Genomic DNA, 21,150 nt, shown 5'->3' on the forward strand with positions numbered 1-21,150 from the left:
TGATAAAATAAAAATAAAACCTATTGTTGAAACAGAGAAAGTGTAGGCTGATTTACACTACACCACACTGTGAATTGTAAGAAGCATTGGCATTAGGATTTGTCACATTTTGGTCAATATGCTACAGTGTTCTACAAGAAACAAAAGACAAAAATCTCCTAGAATGCATATGGCTCAATATAAAAGGAAAAAAAGAATGACATTGCCAGAGATGTATACTACAGGCCACCCAACCAAGCAGAAAAAAATAGATGTACTTTTTGCTAACCAATTAACAAATATATGTAGGAAACACACTACAATAGGGAGGGAGTTGAAATTGCCGGAACCTTGGGTGAGAGTGACCAGGTCATACTGGAATTCAATATAATGCAAACACAAGCAATACAACAAGATGATACCAGTGTCTTACATTTTAAAAGCGCTGATATTAACAAACTCAGAGAGAACTTTGGAAAGATTCCTTGGATGAAAATCCTTAAGGGGAAAACAACTCAAGAAGCTTGGGAAACTCTGAAAAATATGATCATAAAAGCGCAGTCCAGCACAATACTATTGAAAATGAAAAACAAGAAATCCAAGAAGAAACCAGAATGGCAGCACCAAGATCTCTCTGATAAATTGAAAGACAAAAAGGACAACTACAAAAAATGGAAAGAAGGACTATCAGCAGATAGCCAGAATATGCAAAGATAAAGTCTGGAAAGCAGGGTCAGAATGAACAAAGACTTGCAACTAAGGTCCAAGATAATTAAAGTTTCTTCCAACATATAAATAACAAGAAAAAAATAAGGAAACAATCCATTAAAGAAAAAAGTTGGCAAGGAAATAACAGGCAGCAGAGAGAAAGCAAAGCTGCTTAACTCATTCTTTGCATCAGTCTTCATGCAAAAAGAAACTATAGCCCAACCAGTGGTGGAATTCAAATAATTTAACAACCGGTTCTCTGCCCTAATGATTTCTTCCAACAGCCAATTCACCAAACTGCTCAGAAACTTAACAAATGGCTCTTCCAAAGTGGTGGGAACTGGCTGAATCCCACCACTGAGCCCAACCTATCAAAAACATAACTGTAAAAGACAGACTAGAAATAAAAGTTTAAAAGCCCCCCCCCCAATGGTAAGAGAACACCTGTCTGATCTTGATGAATATAAATAAATGCGACCTGACGGATTACATCCCAGAGTTCTAAAGGAGCTGGCAGATGTCATCTCAGAACCCCTGTACCACATCTTTCAAAAATCCTGGAGCACAGGGAAACAACCAGAGGACTGGAAAAGAGCTGATGTGGTTCCTATCTTCAAAAAAGAAAAAAGAAACAGACCCAGGAAACTACAGACTAATCAGCCTAACATCAATACCCAGGAAGATATTAGAAAAGATAATAAAAAACAGATCTGCCAACATCTAGAAATGAATAAAATACTAACAAAAAGTCAGCATGGGTTGTTAAAAACAGATCATGCCAAACCAATCTTATTTCATTCTTCAACAATGACTAAATTAGTAGACCAGCGAAATACTGTGGACATACTATATTTAGACTTCAGCAAGGCACTTGACAAAGTAGACTACAACCTACTTCTTGGTAAGCTAGAAAAAAGTGGGATAGACAGCAGCACCTTCAGATGGATTTGTAACTAGCTGACAAACTATACTCAATGAATAGTCCTCAATGGGTCTACATCAACATGGAGGGAAGTAACCAGTGGGGTACCACAAGGTTCCATCTTAGGCCCAGTACTCTTCAATATCTTCATAAATGATTTAGATGAGGGAATAGAAAGAGAACTTACCAAATTTGCGGATGATACTAAGTTGGCAGGAATAGCCAACCCCCTAGGAACATGATGGCGAGCCTATGGCACAGAGGTGGTATGCAGCACCCTCTCTGTGGGCACGCAAGCTGTCGCCCCAGTTCAGCTCTGCCACATGTGTGTGTGCCTCCTGCCGACCAGCTGGAGTTTGGGTCTCTGCTGCACATGCAGGGGGGGAATGTGCACATACAAGGGGACCCATGCATGCATGCAAGGGTGTGTGTGTGTGCGGGGGCATATGTATGCACAGGGGGCACTGCATATGTGGGGTCCATGTGCACATATGTGGGGATGGGGTGCACATATGGGGGCATGCACAGATTGCATTTTGGGCAGTTGGGCATGTGCAAGCACATTTGTGTACGTACACATGCACATTGGGCACTCGGTCTGGAAACGGTTAGCCATCACTGCTCTAGAAGATAGGCTCAAGAGCCAGATGGATCTTGACAGACTTGAACACTGGGCCCTATCTAACAAAATGAAATTCAATGTAGAGGAAAGTAAAGTCTTGCACTTAGGCAAGAAAAACCAAAAGTACACATATAGACTGGGTGAAACCAGGCTTAATAGCAGTAACTGTGAGAGGGAATCTTAGTGGACAACCAGTTAAATATGAGCCAGCAGTGTGCAGCGGCAGCCAAAAAAGCCAATGCAATCCTAAATTGCATTAACAGAGGGATTCAGTCAAGATCAAGAGAGGCACTAATACCATTCTATAAAGCTTTAGTAAGACCACACCTAGAATACTGCAATCTCAAATGATGTTGAGATTCTAGAAAAAGTGCAGAAAAGAGCAACAAAGATGATAAGGGGACTGGAGGCTAAAACATATGAAGAAAGGTTACAGGAACTGGGCATGGCTAGTCTAGTGAAGAGAAGGACCATGGGAGACATGATAGCAGTGTTCCAGTATTTCAGGGACTCAGAGAGAGGAGGGGGGGTGTCAAGCTATTTTCCTAGGTCAGACAAAGAATAATGGATGGAAGCTGATCAAGGAGAGATTCAACCTAGAAGTAAGGAAAAAAATTAGGGGAGACATGATAGCAATGTTGGAGTATTTGAGGGGCTGTCACAGAGGGAAGGGGGTCAAGCTATTTTCCAAAACACCTGAAGTCCAGACAAGGAACAATGGATGGAAACTGATCAAGGAGAGATTCAACCTAGAAATAAAGAGGAATTTTCTGACAGTGAGAACAATCAACCAATGGGGTTGCCTTCCGAAGTTGTGGGAGCTTCATCACTGGAGGCTTTCAAGAAGAGACTGGAGTGCCATCTGTCAGAAATGCCGTCTGTCAGAAATGGTTAAGGATCTCCTCCTTGGACCGGATGTGTGTGTGTGTTGGACTAGATGACCTACAAGGTTCCTTCCAACTCTATTAATCTGTTAAATTTACCCTAAGACCCTTCACACTAGCATTTAGACATTACCTTCCAAACCAATATAACTGTTCCTTACATCGCTGTAAGATATGTACATGTGTGCATCTCTCTCTCTCTCACACACACACACACAAACACATAGAGGGATACATATATGCATGTGTCATAGCGCCTCTGTGAGCCTCTGTGAGGCTCTGGCTGCTCAGCGGAGAGTCATGCACGCGCTCTATGCGCCGTGCACATGCGCAGAAGCCCCGAAGACTTAAAAGACCAGTAAGGAGCTTGGGCAGGCAGGTGGGCCCTCTGGAGCACTGTACTGGAATGGTATCTGGTGCTCCGGGCAGGCTTCAGTGCACCCACCTGTCTTGGGGCATACCGCCTGCAACCTACCACTGATGCATGCACATGTGTACTACCTACACACAGGAAATCTTTCCTTGACTGCCAAAAGCAAGATCACCCCATCATTAGCATTTACATAAGTGGATGCCAGAAAAGTAATGGTTCAGCAAAATTCAAGATCACCAAGATTTCTTTCAAGTTGTTCTAACAGAGGAAATACCAGCCTTTGAGTCAGTTTACACTTGGATTTTTTGGCCAGAGAATAAATCGCTGAGCCTACACAACTTTGGTGAAAATTTACTAACTAGATGATAAGAGATTTGTGTGCGCACAGCCACACAAGCGACAGGAGGGAGTTTCATCATACCACCATTCTCGTCCACTCCCCCTTTCTTTCCATGGAAACATGCTGTGCGATTTGCTTGCTAAAGGGACGGCTTTCAGAAAAGCAGGCTGCCTTGCAAAGCGAGTGAGCAAGCGGGGCTGTCCTCCCTTGACAAGGACAGTTGGCATGTGTGACAGCTGCACAGTGGCCGGGGATTATCTCTCTGGCGCACACAGCCGCTTTTGCGTGGCAGGCAGGAAGGAAGCCAAAGGCAGTATCTCCCGGGACTCGCGCTGCAATTTTCGGCGTGCCCGACAGAGGCCGTCTAAGCAAACAAAAGCCTCGGCTTTTTCTATCAGCAGCTCCGACGAGGTTTCGCACAAAGACGCTTTTTCTTGCCGTTTGACCCAGCCAACCCCGCCTGCACTGAACTTCTTGCAATCCTAACCGCGTACGCGCGCAGCAGCTGGTCACATTTGCTTCAAAGATCGAGGAACAGAGTGTCCTATCCCGGCCGCCTCTCGAGTGCGCTGCGGCAGGGTGGCCGGCCTGCCTGCCTACCTTCCACCGGTCGCTTACCCCTATTTGCCTGGCGCTGCCAGCCAGCGGAACTAACAACGGCAAGCTCCCATTTGTAAGCCTTGGCCGAGAAAAAAGAGCCAGTATGTGGCCGGAACCCACGGTGGCTTAACGCCAGCAATTACGGGTTCCCGTTCTGGCGCTTCCCTCTCCAGCTGGAGGTGGAGTTGGGTAGTGAGCTCGTTGATTGCAAGCGGCTTGCGTGATCGCGCGTAGGATTAGGGCTAGGGGCTGAGTGAGGAAGAAGACGGAGGCGCCATTTGCTGCCGCAACACTCCACCTCTCTGGTGTACGAAAGCGAGTGGCAGTCAGGAACCTCCCCTCCACAGGGCACACTGAGGAGGGGAGTGGGAGGGGCGGGGCGGGCTGTTGACAATCTGCTAGGCAGAAACTTACTAGCTCCCGGCCAAGTGGGAAATGCGGGTAGTTTCCAGTTTCCAGACATAGTAATAGGAAACTACATGGCGGAAAGCCCTGTATGAGTTGCAGGCTAGCGCAATACTTAAAGGACGTGACGACCGCTTGCATTTCCTAGTGGAGACATTAGTTTAAAAATGAGGTGGAGGGGAAATTGCACCTAATCTCCCCAAATAGATTGTTTGACAGGACGGTAGATGGGACGGTAATATACATTCAATAAAAGAGCCGTTTCCCATAAAGTTTAATTCTTCTCCGTTTAAAGCAAGGGGGGGTAGGAATCGGATAGCGCTGGGCTTCTCCCAAGCCCCTAATGTTAAATCGAGACCGACTCAATCAACCTCTCGGCTAATTTCCCATACGCTAATTGAGAGAACGTCTTTATGAATGAATGCGTCCGACTATGCCTTTAAGCAATCGACGTTGCCTACCTCTGAAAGAGGGGAACTAGTAACAAGTCAGGCACATTACGTCAGACTGAGCTTTTTCTAAAGAGAAAAGTGTGGAAATAAAGCTTGAGGCTTTGGTTCATGATGAACGATCCTGGGTTAGAAAGGATGGAGGAGTGTGCTTGAGAAAGACAGCCCGCCCCCGTCCTTCTCTTTCCCGCGGATTGTGTTGAACTGCCTTGTGTTTTAGTTGGACAGGATGCAGATTAGTTATTAATACTCCGGCTGCATGAGTGCTTTGTCTGTGGATCCCTGAGATGATACATTGCGCTAACAATACGCTGGCAAAAGTTAAGAGGCTTTCCTCTGCAAACCTCCTTATTGTTGATACCAAGTTTCTGTGCTCAATAAACAGGAAAAGCTTCAAATTTGAGCCTGCCCACCCACCCACCAATTTATCACTGGTAGGCCAAATGTTTTTCACAATGGTGACTTCCTCTGAAAATCTAGCACTTGAAAGCCACACTTTCCACCCTTCTGGTTTGCTTTTTTTTTTTTTTTTTGCCAAGAATAAGCTCTCATGTGAATGTTATTCACCATTTGCAAGCAACACAACAACAGTGATAGCCTCTGACCGAAAGACTAGACAAGTTTGAAGTGACAGGCGCCTGGGTGTCCTCACTGCCGCTGCTCTGGAAGGAGCAGATGATTAAGAGTGAGGTGTTTCCTGCTTTCACAGTGGGTTTTGAGCTTGTATTTGTACACCAAACAGCATCTTGACTGTAGGTTCAACCTACAAACATTTCTTGGCAAGACAGATAATATGGCTGATTACTTTTGTCTGTTTTCCAATTGTGTTGATGAAACTGGGTGGCAGGAAAGGAAGATTTCACATTTGGAGTTTTGCTTTCTAGGGCTCTTCAGTCTGAGTCATATTTGGTGATCTTCTTAACTAGGCATGCTGGTGTTTTGTTTTGTTTTTCTGCTGTATTCATTAGCAATAGGGTTTTCTGTAAGCAATACTTAAAGAGCATTATGCTTCGGAAGATCTCATCAAACTTTAAGAAATTAGGGAGGCATCATTAGTTTATCCACTTCAGTATGAACCCTGAAAAAATTCAGTGTGAATAAAAATTTAAAAAAATATATTTAAGTCATATGCCAGTCTAGCATTCAGTTCTCCAGTTTGAGAAATAATGAAATACTTCCTGGGTTGATTGAAAGTAAATAACATATTATTTGCCATAAAGTTAGAGATAGAAACTATTTAAAAACATAAAATGTGGCAGACATCAATATTATCTGGTAGGTGTCTTGAAAGATGTAAATGGGATAATTGTTAATTTTGACTGTTACTTGTGTCTGAATCTTACTTACAGAACAGATTATATCCAATTTAACTGCATGCTATTTAGTTAAGAATTTGATCAGAGGGCAACTTTCTTTGAGTCAGATTTTGATCCAGATAATTTTCTTTTGCTTACAGCACACCTGAATAAAGTACATTGATAGTCTTCTCTTTCTCTTTCCACTTTTAGTCTGTTGTTCAGAAAGGGGATGAGAAATCCACACATTACCAGCAATGCGGAGTTTCAGAGTAATCCTTAGGGACCTGATTGTTAATGAGGTAAGTAGATTTGACCTGTAATAAAATATTATGCTGTCCTGTGTGATATATTGGAATAACTATAACATTAAAAAGAGCAGTAAGCAGCCTTTTCAATCTACTCAAGACAAGAGATTCTGATAAATGAATGTAGCAATGCTTTACAGTTTCTGTGTAAAAAATCTGATAGGCCAAAGTCTTTCAAAATTTTGATTCTCACTATTAAAAAAACATTGGGAATGAGATTGTCTCAGGGTCAGAGTGAGTGGCTTCCACTGCAAGATGTATTACCAAAGATGCAATATAATAAGCAGATTTTGCTAGCTGAAATGGGCAAGATCTTCATATACAGGCAAAATAAGGAACATCTGAAACATAGTAGACCAGTGTAAGTTCTACTGAATACAATTTATAACTACCTATAGACAAAGAATGGCTCCATAGCTGCATCATACAATCTGATCCACCTTAATCCTTAAGAACTAGTGCCAAAGATTCATTTCCAAGCAAATACAGTAGATTTGCTTATGGTTGCAGTCCAGTCTCAATTGAGTTCTGTCTGATGGAGACTTTGATGAGAATTTGAAGCTTAAATCACCTTTAGAAATTTTACTTCCTTTTAAATTAATATCTCATGGGTCAAACCATATAAGTAATAAGAAATTGGGGCTCAGATTTCCTAATTGTAAAATCAGGCCAAGAATGAATAAGAAGGCTGGCATGGAGACAATGTAGCTTTCATTTGGAAGAACAAACACGGTGGTGCAACATTAATAACTGGGCCTTGCCTGTCTTTTAATAGCTGTTAACGTCAGTGAAGGCGCGTGAATAAAGGTGTTGAAAAGAAGAGTTTCGGGGAAGGGGTGCTTTCTTCTTTTTCTCATATGCACCCCCGCACTTTTTTTCCCACCAGGCAAGGCAGCATCTGCTGTATGTTGCATAACGATCTCTCGGTTAGTCGTTTCAATGCAACCTTATTTGCATCAAGGAAGAAAGGCGAATGTTTTTCGGCTCTCCTCGCGAACCCTCCCCCACCCTGCCTCCGAGCCCTGATTTGCAGACTCCTCTGGCGGGAGAGCTCTCCCTAATTACAAGATCTTTTCCAACAGGGGGCGTGTAAACCCAGCAGCAGTTTGACTTCAATTCTGCCTTGGCGACATTTAATAGATTCTGGCAGTGTTTTCACTTACAACCCTTCGTTAGGCAGGGGAATCGGGAATAATTACCCGGCAATAAAATATCTCTCGTGCACAGAACCTCGTGGCGCGAGGTCTTCGCTAGGAGGCTATTACTCTTGTCAATATTTTTAGAGAAATATATTTGATTGTGGTTCCCCTGCCCCTCCTTTCAGCCCTTACACACCTAACAATTAGAAGAACCGGTGCGCACACACGCGCACGGGCACTCCTGCTGATTCGCACTGATTTCTGTGGAATGTGTTTACTCTTCCATTTGCATCGGAAGGGGATGATAAATTTCATGTCCAGTTAAAAAGGGCTTACTGAATGGGGATGAGGAGGGAATTCTTTTACATTTTCCTAAGTATTAAATGAGCTGTGTCTGATTTCCAGAAAAACTGCGGTGATTGAGTGATTTGATTGAAAGACTGTGGCCTTTCGCTCTAGACTGGGATAATTGGAATAAGAACATTCCGGGACCTCTTTTGCCAGGGTGTTATTTCTTTTATTAGGCCCACAAATTATTGGTCGTTGTGGGATTCAGGATTCTAGGAAAACTGTTTTCAGTATTTAACCTCAATCTTCCCAGTGACTGGACAGCTTGTCCCCAACAAAAAAACATCACCTGCAAACCTCCCTCCCCAATTGAAGAATTCATTTCTTGAAAGAGAGCCAGGGATGCATGTTAATCTGTAGGGGTCAGAGTGCTTGTTTATTTTAAATGGCTGACCTGATAGAATGGAAGAACCCCACCCCTTTTTCTCAAGAAGGACTTTTTGCATTTTCCTATCTCCTAATTCATAAAGAGGCACCTAAAATGATGAAATAAAATGTGATGTTTAATTTTGATTTATGTTATATGAATCCAATTGCTTATGTTATGAATCAAGTTTAAAAAGTGGTGTTTTAGTACACATTATTGATCCAAGCTTAGTCTTACAACCTTGAGGTAGAAATTATAACTTTCCAGTTGGCTTGAAATCTGGCATTTCTTGTCTATATGATTAATGCCTACCTAAAAGTTTGCAACAAACATCACAAACAACTCTCTGCCCCACCTCTGCCCAACAGATTGGAATGGATGGTCCATTCCAATCTGTTCCTGGCACAGGTATCTCTGCTACCTGTTTTCCCATCCTCTGCTAGAGTAATGCAGGTTCTCCTGAGGCTGAATGCAAAACTAAATTGTTCAGATTATTCACCAGGATCTAGCTAACAGCCTGATGAATGTAAGAAGAGGTGCATAGTCCAGCACCTGCTGCACATCCCATACAGGACACATTCAGCATGTGGACAAATATAAATGTATGTATTCATTCACCACATTTATAGGAACAGGAATGACTGGATCAGGAAACCTAGGCAGCGAAAGAACTGCCTTTCACTGAAGTATCTGGGCCAATTTGCGTTCAGCTACCATAATAGTTGCTTCCCCCTTTCCTCTGGTCATGCCTGCTCTAGACCGGGAATCCGATTACCTCACCCTCCTTACATTGACATGCTGGTAGTAGCTCCAGGCCACTGGCAGACCTTGTTCTGTCAGCAGCAGCAGCCTCTCAGTGGGCTCCCTGCAAATGCCGAAGGCTGACACTCTTCCTTACCCTTCTTCTCACCCGGCCACGAAGTCGATCGATCAAACAAATTATATTCAATAAAAGCTAGCAGGAGGCAGGAAGCTGAATCCAGGCAGCGCAGCAGCTGCCTACACATTTTGGAAAGGCTGCCAGACGAGTAAATAAGAGGAAAGGAGGCTTCCCACGCAGGCAAACTGATTTGTTCCGACTCCCAAAGAAAGTGGCAATAATGGAAGTGGCCTCTAAGACTAGCTCTCTGGCTACAATCAGCCAGCATGCTTTCTTGGGTTAAATGGGATGAGCTGCTCTGGATGCCAGGTTGTCAGTGGTCTCATATGGCCATAATACACCAGCACTAGGAGCAAAATATTCTTTCTGGACTTGATGAAGTTAAGATCTTCCAAGTTAAGTTATTGGAGGCAGATATGTTAAGTTATATTTTATGACCATTCTTTTCTTCAGATTTAGCACCTAGTCAACTATGATTGATTTTTAAAAAACTAAACAGAATCAAATGGGAGATTCTTGGATAGGAGATCCCTAGGAACATCACCTATGGACTAGACTAGAAAGTCTAAAGAAAGTGCTTACATAGGTACACACACACACACACACACACACACACACCAGAAGAAGGCAATGACAAACCTTTTTGTATTGTTGCCAAGAAAATTACAAGACATGAGGTTTGTAGTCACCAGAAGTCAAGCTCAGCTGGAGGAGTCTTACCACCGCATTTGTGCTGTTTTCCATTCAAAAAACCCTTTGATTTCCTACTGTGTTGGATTATTAGAGATTGTATTTATGTAAATACTGAGTACTTGTAACATGAAAACAAATTCCTTGTCCTGCCAGAATGGAATAATGTGAATCACAAAAGGAAATGTTATGGAAAAATGAAAGATATGCTGGTCAGATCCTTGAACAGGAATTTGCTCAGTCCCTCAGGGAGTCAGTCTTTTCACAATCTTTGTTCCAGAAAAGCAGCCTTAGAACAGACATTCTCCTTCAATATTAAGCCTTCTGATTTTACCTTAAGTCCTGCCCTCATTTGCACCAAAGCCCTGACATCTTTCTTACCTTAAGCCCAGAACTTCACCCTTAGCTTCTCCTGAGCCCCTGAACAGAGCCTTAAGTCATTATTAGCAACATGGGTATGAAAGTAGAATCCCCCCCTTATTCTTCTTAAAGTATCTGAAGCCTGTTATGCTTCAACAGACCTGTTACTTCAGAGTAGGTTATTAGTTGTAGGTGTAATCAAAAGTGTGTTTTGCTCTGTGTTATTGGAGTTTCTTTTCTTTCTCCTCACCCCTCCCCTCCCCTGGTCCCCTACAATTCTGAAAACAACTTCTCTCCATGCTTTCAATGAAGTTGAGAACAGCAAAATGAACTTTACTTATTTCATGGGGTATGGGAGGGGAGGAAATGATGCTAAGCCACCTCAATCCTATTCACAAATGAATCTTTAATTGGAGACTAGGGTTAAAATGCAGGCAGATCTGCCTTTCCTTACTGCTTCTACTGGAACTACCTAATAAATAATGACAGAAGGTTTTGCTTCCATTCTCTCTGAGGTTATTTTCCACCTAGTATGTTCCCATACACCTTTTTTTTAATATCACATGATTTTAACTTGGGATATACCCAATGGCGTGTGGAAAGAGGAGTAGGCTCACCAATTTAGAGAATTCCAGATAGAGCCTTAAAGTCAGACTTACCCCATTTCTTCTCCAGGGCCCTTCATAGTGGGTGTTTTCCCATTGGATGGTGATAGACTGAATGGAGAAGGCAACACAACCAGAAGAGAACACCAACTGTCTTGTTTATAACCATTGCCACGTTCTCCATCTACGATAAGATCATTTGGCTTCATCTTGGGACAGATACACTAGAGCAGGAGTGTCAAACTCGATTTTATTGAGGGCCGCATCAGGACTATGTTTGACCTTGGGGGTAGGGGGGGTGGCCAGCTGTCCATTTTTGCTGGCAGAGGCACCATGGACTGGATCATTGTTTCCAGGGTGGCCTGTGGGCCAGATCTAAGCACCCCATGGGCCAGATCCAGCCCCCGGGCCTTCAGTTTGACACCCCTGCAATAGAGACAGCACAGACTTTAACAATGGAAAGGGCAACTGTTATGTTGGCATTGTTTTGTGCTGATTCAAGGAATAGTAGGAAGCACTTCAATACCATGGTAAGTCTTTCTTATTTTCTTGTTTTTCCCCTCTTTTAGAATGTTCTTTAGTGGCTCTGGATTAAGTGGACTTTTCTGCAATGCTCTGGCTACATATACACAGCTGCAAAGTAAAACATAATTAAGAGTGTAGGATCACATTGCTCCAGTGTTCACTGATCTCTCATTATGTTTCCCCCCCTACTTACAATGAGACTACTCAGTGACTGTCTTAGATGTAATGTAAATGAGAGAACATCCTTCACATTACAAGGATTATTTAAAATAAAGTTTAACCTCCTGAATCTCTTGAATAAGCTGGGTAACCTTTACTGAATGGCAAAATTGACATGTTATTGAAGAGAATATATGTAACTTCATACAATCAAATAAAATAGTAACCTGCCAGCTCAAAAAATAAAAAATCTATTTAACCTTTAAAAAAAAGAATATTTCTTGTGAATGTATTTCTTGTGGATATATTCGCCATTTCTTGTGGATATATTTAGAAAGTATTGCTGAGATAAGGGACATTGAAAAAGCTTCCACACTGATCTTCCCACTAACTAGTGCTTTATCTTTGTTCATAAAATGCAGATACTAGCCAACTAGAATCAAGAATAAAAAATGCAAAAATGTAGGTGGACATTCTGTGGTTCACAAAGATTGCTGGTCTGCATAAATCATCTTAATTAATCATGCTGTTTAACCCTGCTAGAAGCTGGAATTCAAGTTCTGGAGGGCATGGTTTACCCATCTCTGCTTTGAATAAGGCTTCATCAGCTGTTGTCTCCAGAAATCTTAGCCAAAACTCTGGTTATTTGTATTTGCCATTCTGGCTGGAGGATTATGGAATTTGAAACCTATTACACCTGTAAGTCATAAATATATATTACAAATTTTGAAAGAATAGAATTACAAAGCTTGTTATAGATGGTCTCTAAGTGGGGGGAGGGGAGAAACAGCATTTTTCTAACCTGAATATTAATAACTGTCTAGAAAAATTTAAATATTAGCCTAGTTGTACCATCAACATTTTGCCTGCACATTAGATTAAATCCAACCGCTCAGTGAGTTAAATAAGAATTGTGTGTTTATGCATAACTTACACTAAACTTCCTGTGTATGTTCAGAACTGTGGCTTTAATCAATCACAGAAGTAGTTGTTTCCCCTACACATTTGTGCCAATTTCTTGTAATGAGGTACACGCAGGCGGGCGCAGGTGCGCACACACACACACACACACACACACACACACTTTTTGAAACAAACTAGAAAGATTAAATACCTTACATCTCAGGTATAGATATGTTTCTCAGTGCAAATAAGACACTTTTGTCTTTAGCACTCATGTGCTATAGCTATGGTGCTAAAATAGCTGCTATTAGGACATTTCTTTATTCAAGCTATGTTGATGGTGAGACCTGCGGATTCTAATATAGCTGAGTGATACTCATTGGGGTATATCCTTATCTATAAACAAAAAAAAGTATGGCCACCTCCTGGACTATGGTGGTAGAGCCATCCCTTTTGAACTATAGATTCCTTATTTATGTTTTATACCTAATACTGCTCCTATTTTCCTCACATTAGCTCTGTGAGGTGGGTTAAGCTGTGAGAGAATGACTTGTCCAAAATCACCCAGCCAGGTTTCATGCCAAAGGCAGGATTACAATTCTCAGTCTCCTAGTTTCCAGCCTGGTGGCTTAACCACTAGACCAAAGTACATGAATCCCAGTTGATCAGATGTGAACTTCATATGGTAATGAATAATGTAATCTGCTTCTTCCCTTTCATCCTAGTGCATAAGGAATGCATTGGAAATACAAAACACAGAAGAATGTATTGAAAGATTCACACAACCTGGGAGCATGCATATGAAATGTTCTTGCTTGCTTAAAGAGGAGTATAGAATGTGATCGATATATTGCAGTTGAATGTTTAGTATTGAAGCCAGCCTCTGAAAGGGTAATTAATAGGAGGGCCCAGAGTGACAGAGAATTTGCCTTGGGAACACAATAGAATACAGGCTCATGAAATTGACTAGCTCTGTCTGGAAAAAGACAGAAAGATTCCCTCTTTTATTTTCCTTAAAAGGCTGCAAGTTGATTAGCCTGTCCTGGAGAAACGTGCTGGGTATCTCCTCATCACATCTTCTTTCGAAGGATTTCAAATAATGCAGTAAGATCTTTCAGATAACTTCCAGGATATGTGCCCTTGCTGTTAACACATGTTTCAATTTGAGGTGGAGGCTGTCAATTACCTGCTGTGCTGTGAGTCAGCCCCCCACCCACCCACCAGACTGGAAAGAGAGCTGTTGACCTCCTAAGCCTGGCCGAGCCACTTTTATTTTCCCCTTCCTTCTTATGACATATTCTCCCCCCCCCCCCCACAGCGAGTCACCCCTGCTTCTCCCACACCAAGAGGTGTGCTTGCATAGGATTAGTCAGATCCTTTATCTTGTGAGTTATCATTATGTATATATTTGAACCATTGCAATAGGTCAACTTTTGCTAAGGAATGAGGCTGTCTTCCTCCCACCTTCAATCTGGCTTCTTTCCCTGTCTTCTAAAACCAGAGTGGGAGGACATTCTTTTTTAAAAAAAAATATAAATCTCAACACCCCTCAGTCTGAAGCAGTTAAGTGTTGATGTCTTAGTTCATCTACAAATATTCAAACCTTAAATGCAGAAATACAAATTTTAGGTTTGCCAATGCCTTGCTTTTTTTTCTTTGTAAACAACCGACTTTTGCCATTTAAATATGTCATTTGTTCTCCAGAGTCAAAGCAGCTCTCGGATGAATGGAGAAATACCACCAAGCTCATTTTCTTGCAAATTGTCTGAATATTCCAAAATAAAGCAATTTATCTGTAATTTACCTGGAAACAAAATCTATTAATCTCCTTGGGAATGAACTTTCTGAAATGTCACAATCAATACAAGAATTTTAAAGCAGATTCTTGTTATGGGTGTTGGATCAACCTCACAGTCATTTGAAAGGTAAGGAGTTGAGAGAGAAAAATTGGGTGACAGTGGGTGTATTTTGGAGGGCCATTTATTTAGTTAGGCCTATCTGCCTTCGACATCTAGCTACAGATTTGCAAAGGCCTTCCTGTTTGTTCCTTCCAGGTAAAAGTTTACTGCCAACTTCTCTCCAGCAAGTCGCCTGCCATTCCGGACCCGTTCCGCGGGAGATGCGGAGATGCGTTCCCTCTCTCGGCACACCGCCACCGCTGCTTCAGGCTCTTTCGCCAATGTTTTGGAGATCTAGTCGGATCTGAACCCTCCGCGACTCCTCTTCACCCATCGCTTCGCCCGCCTCCCCATCGACCACCCCGATGCTTCTCTGATGGTGAACGCCACGTAGGCGGCAGCCTATAAATAATTTCCATTATGTTCAGCTGACAGCGCGAGGCGATTAATTTTAATAGCTGTATATTTGCCTGGCTCGCCTAATGCCCGGTAATGAGATGAGAAGCCACCCAACCCCAGATGCCTCCCTCTTTCGAGGGAGACGGGGGAGAGGAAACGACAAGCTGGTCGGGCTGTGGTGAGCACCGACCCTTCTTAGCAGCAGCAATTCGACCGCCGGACCCTGCAGCGTCATGGGCCTTTGAATCCCACTCCTGCGCCTTTCTTTCTCAGTGTCCGGCTCATTTCCTGCCCTCGGCGTGTGAGGTCTCGGCGGCCGGCAAGCCCGGCTCCTTCCTCGGCTTTGAAAGCTTGGAAGCAATGGTGGATGACTGCGCGCTCGCGTTTTCCTTCTGTGAGCGATTTAACTTTTGCGCTGCGGTCGACTAGGCTCTTAACACGATCCTGAGTCTTGTAGTTAGGAGCGGGAGAGGATCGCGAACCCCAGCCCGTCCGATTAACCTAAATATCTCGACCTCCGGGCTAAGAGGCGAGAGATTTCGTCTCTTCGAGTGCGGGTGTCTACGTTTGGCGGCAAGGAGCGGGCGCTTCTGGAGGAGCTGCTGCTGCCCTTCTTTCGGAGCATGCAAAGGGAGCGCGCGAGGGTGCACGCGCTTTGGTGCGGGAGCTGGGAATAAACAGGCCGCGACCGTTCCTCGGGCGGCTGAGGGGGAGGGGGTTCCTCGCCGGCTCTCTCGCTCCCGCGATTGACAAAAGCCGAACTGAGAAGGAAGCTCGCTGGATCAGCACGGCGGGAAGGAGGGTGGTGGGGGAAGGGAAAGAGAAGGCAGAGATTGGAAACGGCTGGGACGAGGAGGCGTGCCACGAAGGGCGACTTCTAGCTCCACGGTGGGTGAGGAGGGGGGTGGACTTCATGACCTCCAGCCCCGAGCAGGCTGTTCTGGAGGGTTGGTTCTGCGGCGGCAGCAAGAAAGCACCGGTGTCTTTCTCTCTGCCCGTCTCCTTCCTCCTCCAACCCTCCCCCCTTCGACCTACACAATACTAATTACCTCAGGTAATTGCATTTCTCTGGAAGATCATTTAAAGTTCTAGGCTGTGCGTGTGCTCAATTCTTTTCTTTCCCGTTTATCATGGCAAAAGACCGCAGCCGGCGCTTTCGCATTCTCCCTCCCCCACTCCGGGCTCTTGGCTGTGTTTTAAATATAAATGGGCGGTGGGAGTGGAAGGGTCTCCCTGTAAGGCTACGGTCGACGCAGAAGAGCTATAACCTCTTTTTTCTCTGCCAGGGAAAAGGTAGACGCGAAGGGAAAACGCAATAAATAAATCTCCAACCAGCGAATTCTGCCTTAATTCTCAGAAGCTGAAAAGGAGAAGGAAAGAGTAAAGAGAAAGGCGGGGGCAAATAGAATTGGAGAAGCGGGTGGCTTTTTATTGCTAGAAAATAAAAACAAATGCAGTACAGACGCGCCCCCCACATCTAAACGGTTGTCCCAGAGAGCCTGCCAGGAATCTCAGATGAGCGCAAGCCCTTTCCGGGTTGTTTCTTAAAGCACGGAGCGGCAGAGGAGAGAAATGCGAGGAGATGGATGTGTGCTCTAAAGCCTGACAACTGCGAGTACTAGAGCTGTCCCGGAACAGTTTAGATAGAATAACTCGTGAAGTGGGAAGGGAAGGTTCAGTGAATGGGCCTCTCTCTGTCCAGGCTTTTATGTGAAGTTGGAGAAAAATGCCCCAGATAGTGTCAGGAAGGTGAAAAGAAGTTTAAAGGACCATGCTGATTTTCCACTGAGTCTTTCCCACGATCATTCAAGCGTTCCTTATGTGTAAGACCTACTCTGTTGCACGAAGCACTGTGAGCAAGTGAGTCCAGGCTTCTGAAACCCAGGTACTATTAAAAGTGGAATGGAAACGAGCTCAGCCACATTATGGAGGTTCTCAGTCATCCAGATCAGGGTTGTCCCAAAGATGCTTTTTAAAAAAAGAGGCAACTGTACTTTCTGATTTTCCTTTAAAATGTTTCACTTCTCATCAAGAAGCTTCTTCAGTTCTCAGTTACATGCTTTTGAAACCTGAACATGTAAAAACATTTTAAATGGCATTCTTGTTTTCTTCACACAAACCTGGATAAGATTGATCAAGCTACCTATCCATTGCTAGTGGTAGAAAGCAGCACAAGAATCAAAAGTAAAATTAACACATCTAAAATATAATTGTTTTGGCAGATCTCTTTGCAAACTAAAACACTTTTCTTAGTATATGAAATCTAAAGGCTTCATGATGTTCTTCGGATCAGTGTAGTATCAATTCTATTCATCAGCCTTGTACCTTGAAAAATACAAGTCTATCTGTTCAAAATGTTTAAACTTACATTCACAGTCAATGCTAGATTCACAAAAACTCCCAGATCATCTGCAACACCCCTATGTCACCAAAATCTATCAGATTCTAGAAACAAAATACTTTCAATACATTACCTTGAGTAATCAGTGAGAACTTGTTTCAAACAAGCCAATTTTTTTTAAATGTTCACTTATTTTAACCGAAGAATTAAGCCTGTGTTTAATTTTATCTGAAATTAATGAAACTTAATATTTCATTTACAGCACTCAATATTTCACTTACAGCAATTAGTAACAGTATCTGTAGTTGGATCCAAAAACTTATAAGTTCAGGTGATATGATAGTTTTATAAACTATTGATCTTTCATTTCCACTTTGGTTCTTAGGTATGGCTATCAGATTTAGACAAGAAAAAATCAGGACACCATTGCCTGGCATATGAACATCTTAACTCTTTTCTGCCATGTCATGGACATACGGATTTCTGCAGCCTAGACCTGATAGCCTTCTTAAGAAAATGTTTCCAATTCTTTGCTACTTCCAATGTCAGATTTCAATTCCCACTTATAGTTTTCTCAGCAATAGACGACATGGCAGAAGGAGTCTGTGAGTGGTAATCCACACACCTGGAAATTATCCAGATTGAGAAACACAGCCTTAGGAAAAGGTGAAGATAAATGCCAAGTTCAATATTAGATCAGTCATTGACGTACCCGGTTTTCTTGTCAAAAATATGTAAGTGGTTTGCTATTGTTTTTTCCTTGATATATTATGTGTGACTTATGCTGTAGGTAGGACAAACTCCTATAGCTCTGGAGTTTCCTAGTGAAATCCCATCCAAATAGTAATCAAACCTAACCTTGTTTAGTTTTAGAGCCCAGAAAGTCCAGCTCATTGCTGTCTTGTGGCTGTTTTAAAAATCAGAATAAATTTAGGAAGGAAGGAAGGAATGAATGAATGAATGAATGAAGGAAGGAAGGAAGGAAGGAAGGAAGGAAGGAAGGAAGGAAGGAAGGTGGAATGGTATGAATGAATGTACAAGTGTGCTGCAGAGTAAAAATATACCTCTGTCCCGCCCCCACCCCCCAATTAAAGATCTAGCCCTATAATGGTTAGAATTAATCTTCCTTAGAACAGATCTTCTTCCCTTCTTACAACCCAATAATATAAACAAGTCAGTGGGGCTCTTCCCATACTTTAGGGTCTTCATTTGTACATTTCTATTTCATCTCAAATATGCATGCATGCATGCAAGTTTGGCAGTAAAACTTATACACTTGCCTTTACTTTCAACTAAACAAGCACAAGACAGCAGTGTAAAATTTCTACCAGCCTCTTTTATTTCCTAAATCCACAAGAATGCTTCCTTCTAATTTTCAGCTGTTTCAAACTTTCTCATACAGCATCTCATTCTGCAATTGACTGGTTCAACAATCTCAATAATCGCCACAAAAAAAACCCTTAAAGAATGAAATTGACAATAGAGCTGACAATTGGATAAAGAATGGGGGGAGGAAGAAAGCGTTCGCAAACAGGAAGTGGATTAAAGATGCATTTCCGAACTGTACTTGATCTATAACAATACAGTAATGAACTCCTGGCATATATATGATCTGCAGACTGAATATAGAAACTAATGTAATACTACCATATTACAAATTCCCAGCTAACATCTCTTCTGGATAGAGGAGCAAGTATAGACATCCAAATAAGTAGCAGTTTCTGTTTCTTCAACTATAGATATAATAAACCATCCAATCTAGTCAACAAAGTGGACTTTTCTCCTTTTTCCTAGCACAATCTTCATTTGACATATTTGTTGTTTCCCTACAAAACTAGTTCATCATAGCTCCTTTTTGACAAGGGAAACTAGCCATATGGACTTATTCAGTTTGCAAAATAACAATAGCTTTTCATAGGAACCTAATGTTTAACAGGATAATCAGGATATCAGATTAGAAAATGTTTATCATTATTCAGAGTACTGTAGAATAAGAAGACTTCTGGGCAATTAGATCTTGAGCTTCATCTGGGGCAGGAAAGGTTAATTTGGGCCTGATGGGATTAAGCAGAGGTGAACTGGAGTTGATCTTGTTCTTATCTAGAAGATTGGGAGTAAAAGAGTAAGGTTCCCTTTTTGTTTCTATATTTATTTTCTCCACACCAAAGTTATTAATCCATAAATTAATTCAGCTAAATCAATTTGTGATTCATTGTCTGAGATTATTTTCAAACCAAGAAGGGATTTTATACCAATATACTCTTATTTGGTTACATTAAAAATGATTTAACTAGATCATTCAGATATATTGAGCTACTTTTAAATATTTCTTCATTCACAAAAATACTTTCCATTACAAATGAGTATATCTGCATCTCTCTATCTTTGATATTCAAACTGTTGCCATTACCATTCAGATCAGTTTAGTGACTATAGTGGTGAATTTTGATCAACCCCTCAGCAGAGGCCCCGGATTAGTGGAATTGCTTTTGGTTCACTTTTTGTACTAGCTTACAAAAAGCTCTGCAAGTTGCTATCTGTTTTCCTCTCCTGAAGATTCAGTCACATAGGAGATATGATGTACCTTAGTTTTGTGTTTATACCAGAAATAGGCCACTTTCTTGCCTATTCTATTCTATTATTACTAATCTTATTATTATATGCTGCATAAATGATGGATGGAATAGCATCTTTAGCTGATGCTAAATAATTAGTAATAGAAGCAAACCTGGGCAAGAATATAAACAAATGGGATTCCAAACCAGTGGAAGGAAATACTGTGGACATAATATAGTAGACTTCAGCAAGGCATTCACCAAAGTAGACCACATCCTACTTCTTGGTAAGTTAGAAAAAAGTGGGACAGATAACCTCACCAACCATACTCACAGAGTAGTCCTTAATGGGTCTATGTCTACATGGAGGGAAATAACCAGTGGGGTACCACAAGTTCCATTTTAGGCCCAGTACTCTTCATTATCTTCATAAAAGACTTAGATAAGGGAATAAAAGGGGAACTTACCAACTTTGCAGATGTTACTAAGTTGGCAGGAATAACTAACACCCTAGATGATAGACTCAAGATCCAGATGGATCTTGACAGACTTGAACACTGGGCCCTATCTAACAAAATGAAATTCAATGTAGAGAAAAGTAAAGTCTTACACTTAGGCAAGAAAAACCAAAAGTACACATATAGACTGGGTGAAACCAGGCTTAATAGCAGTAACTGTGAGAGGGAATCTTAGTGGACAACCACTTAAATATGAGCCAGCACTGTGCAGCGGCAGCCAAAAAAGCCAATGCAATCCTAAACTGCATTAACAGAGGGATTCCGTCAAGATCAAGAGAGGTACTAATACCACTCTATAAAGCTTTAGTAAGACCACACATAGAATACTGCATCCAGTTTTGGTCACCACACTATAAAAAAGATGTTGAGACTCTAGAAAAAGTGCAGAGAAGAGCAACAAAGATGATTAGGGGACTGGGGTCTAAAACATATGAAGAACGGTTACAGGAACTGGGCATGGCTAGTCTAGTGAAGAGAAGGACCATGGGAGACATGATAGCAGTGTTCCAGTATTTCAGGGGCTCAGAGAGAGGAGGGGGGGTGTCAAGCTATTTTCCTAGGTCAGACAAAGAATAATG

The 21,150-nt window shown here is 42.1% G+C and overlaps 1 long non-coding RNA gene across 1 annotated transcript; it reads left to right on the plus strand.

Annotated features, from left to right (window-relative positions):
* Nucleotides 1-4,321: 4,321 nt before the first annotated feature.
* Nucleotides 4,322-19,158, plus strand: LOC309391829. Its single transcript, XR_014175338.1, has 4 exons — nucleotides 4,322-4,501; nucleotides 6,791-6,879; nucleotides 14,566-14,786; nucleotides 14,916-19,158. It is a non-coding gene; the product is annotated as an uncharacterized lncRNA (long non-coding RNA).
* Nucleotides 19,159-21,150: the final 1,992 nt, after the last annotated feature.

Source organism: Natrix helvetica (genome assembly GCF_964273705.1).
Source record: "Natrix helvetica genome assembly, chromosome: 4".
NCBI classification, from domain to species: Eukaryota; Metazoa; Chordata; class Lepidosauria; order Squamata; family Natricidae; genus Natrix; species Natrix helvetica.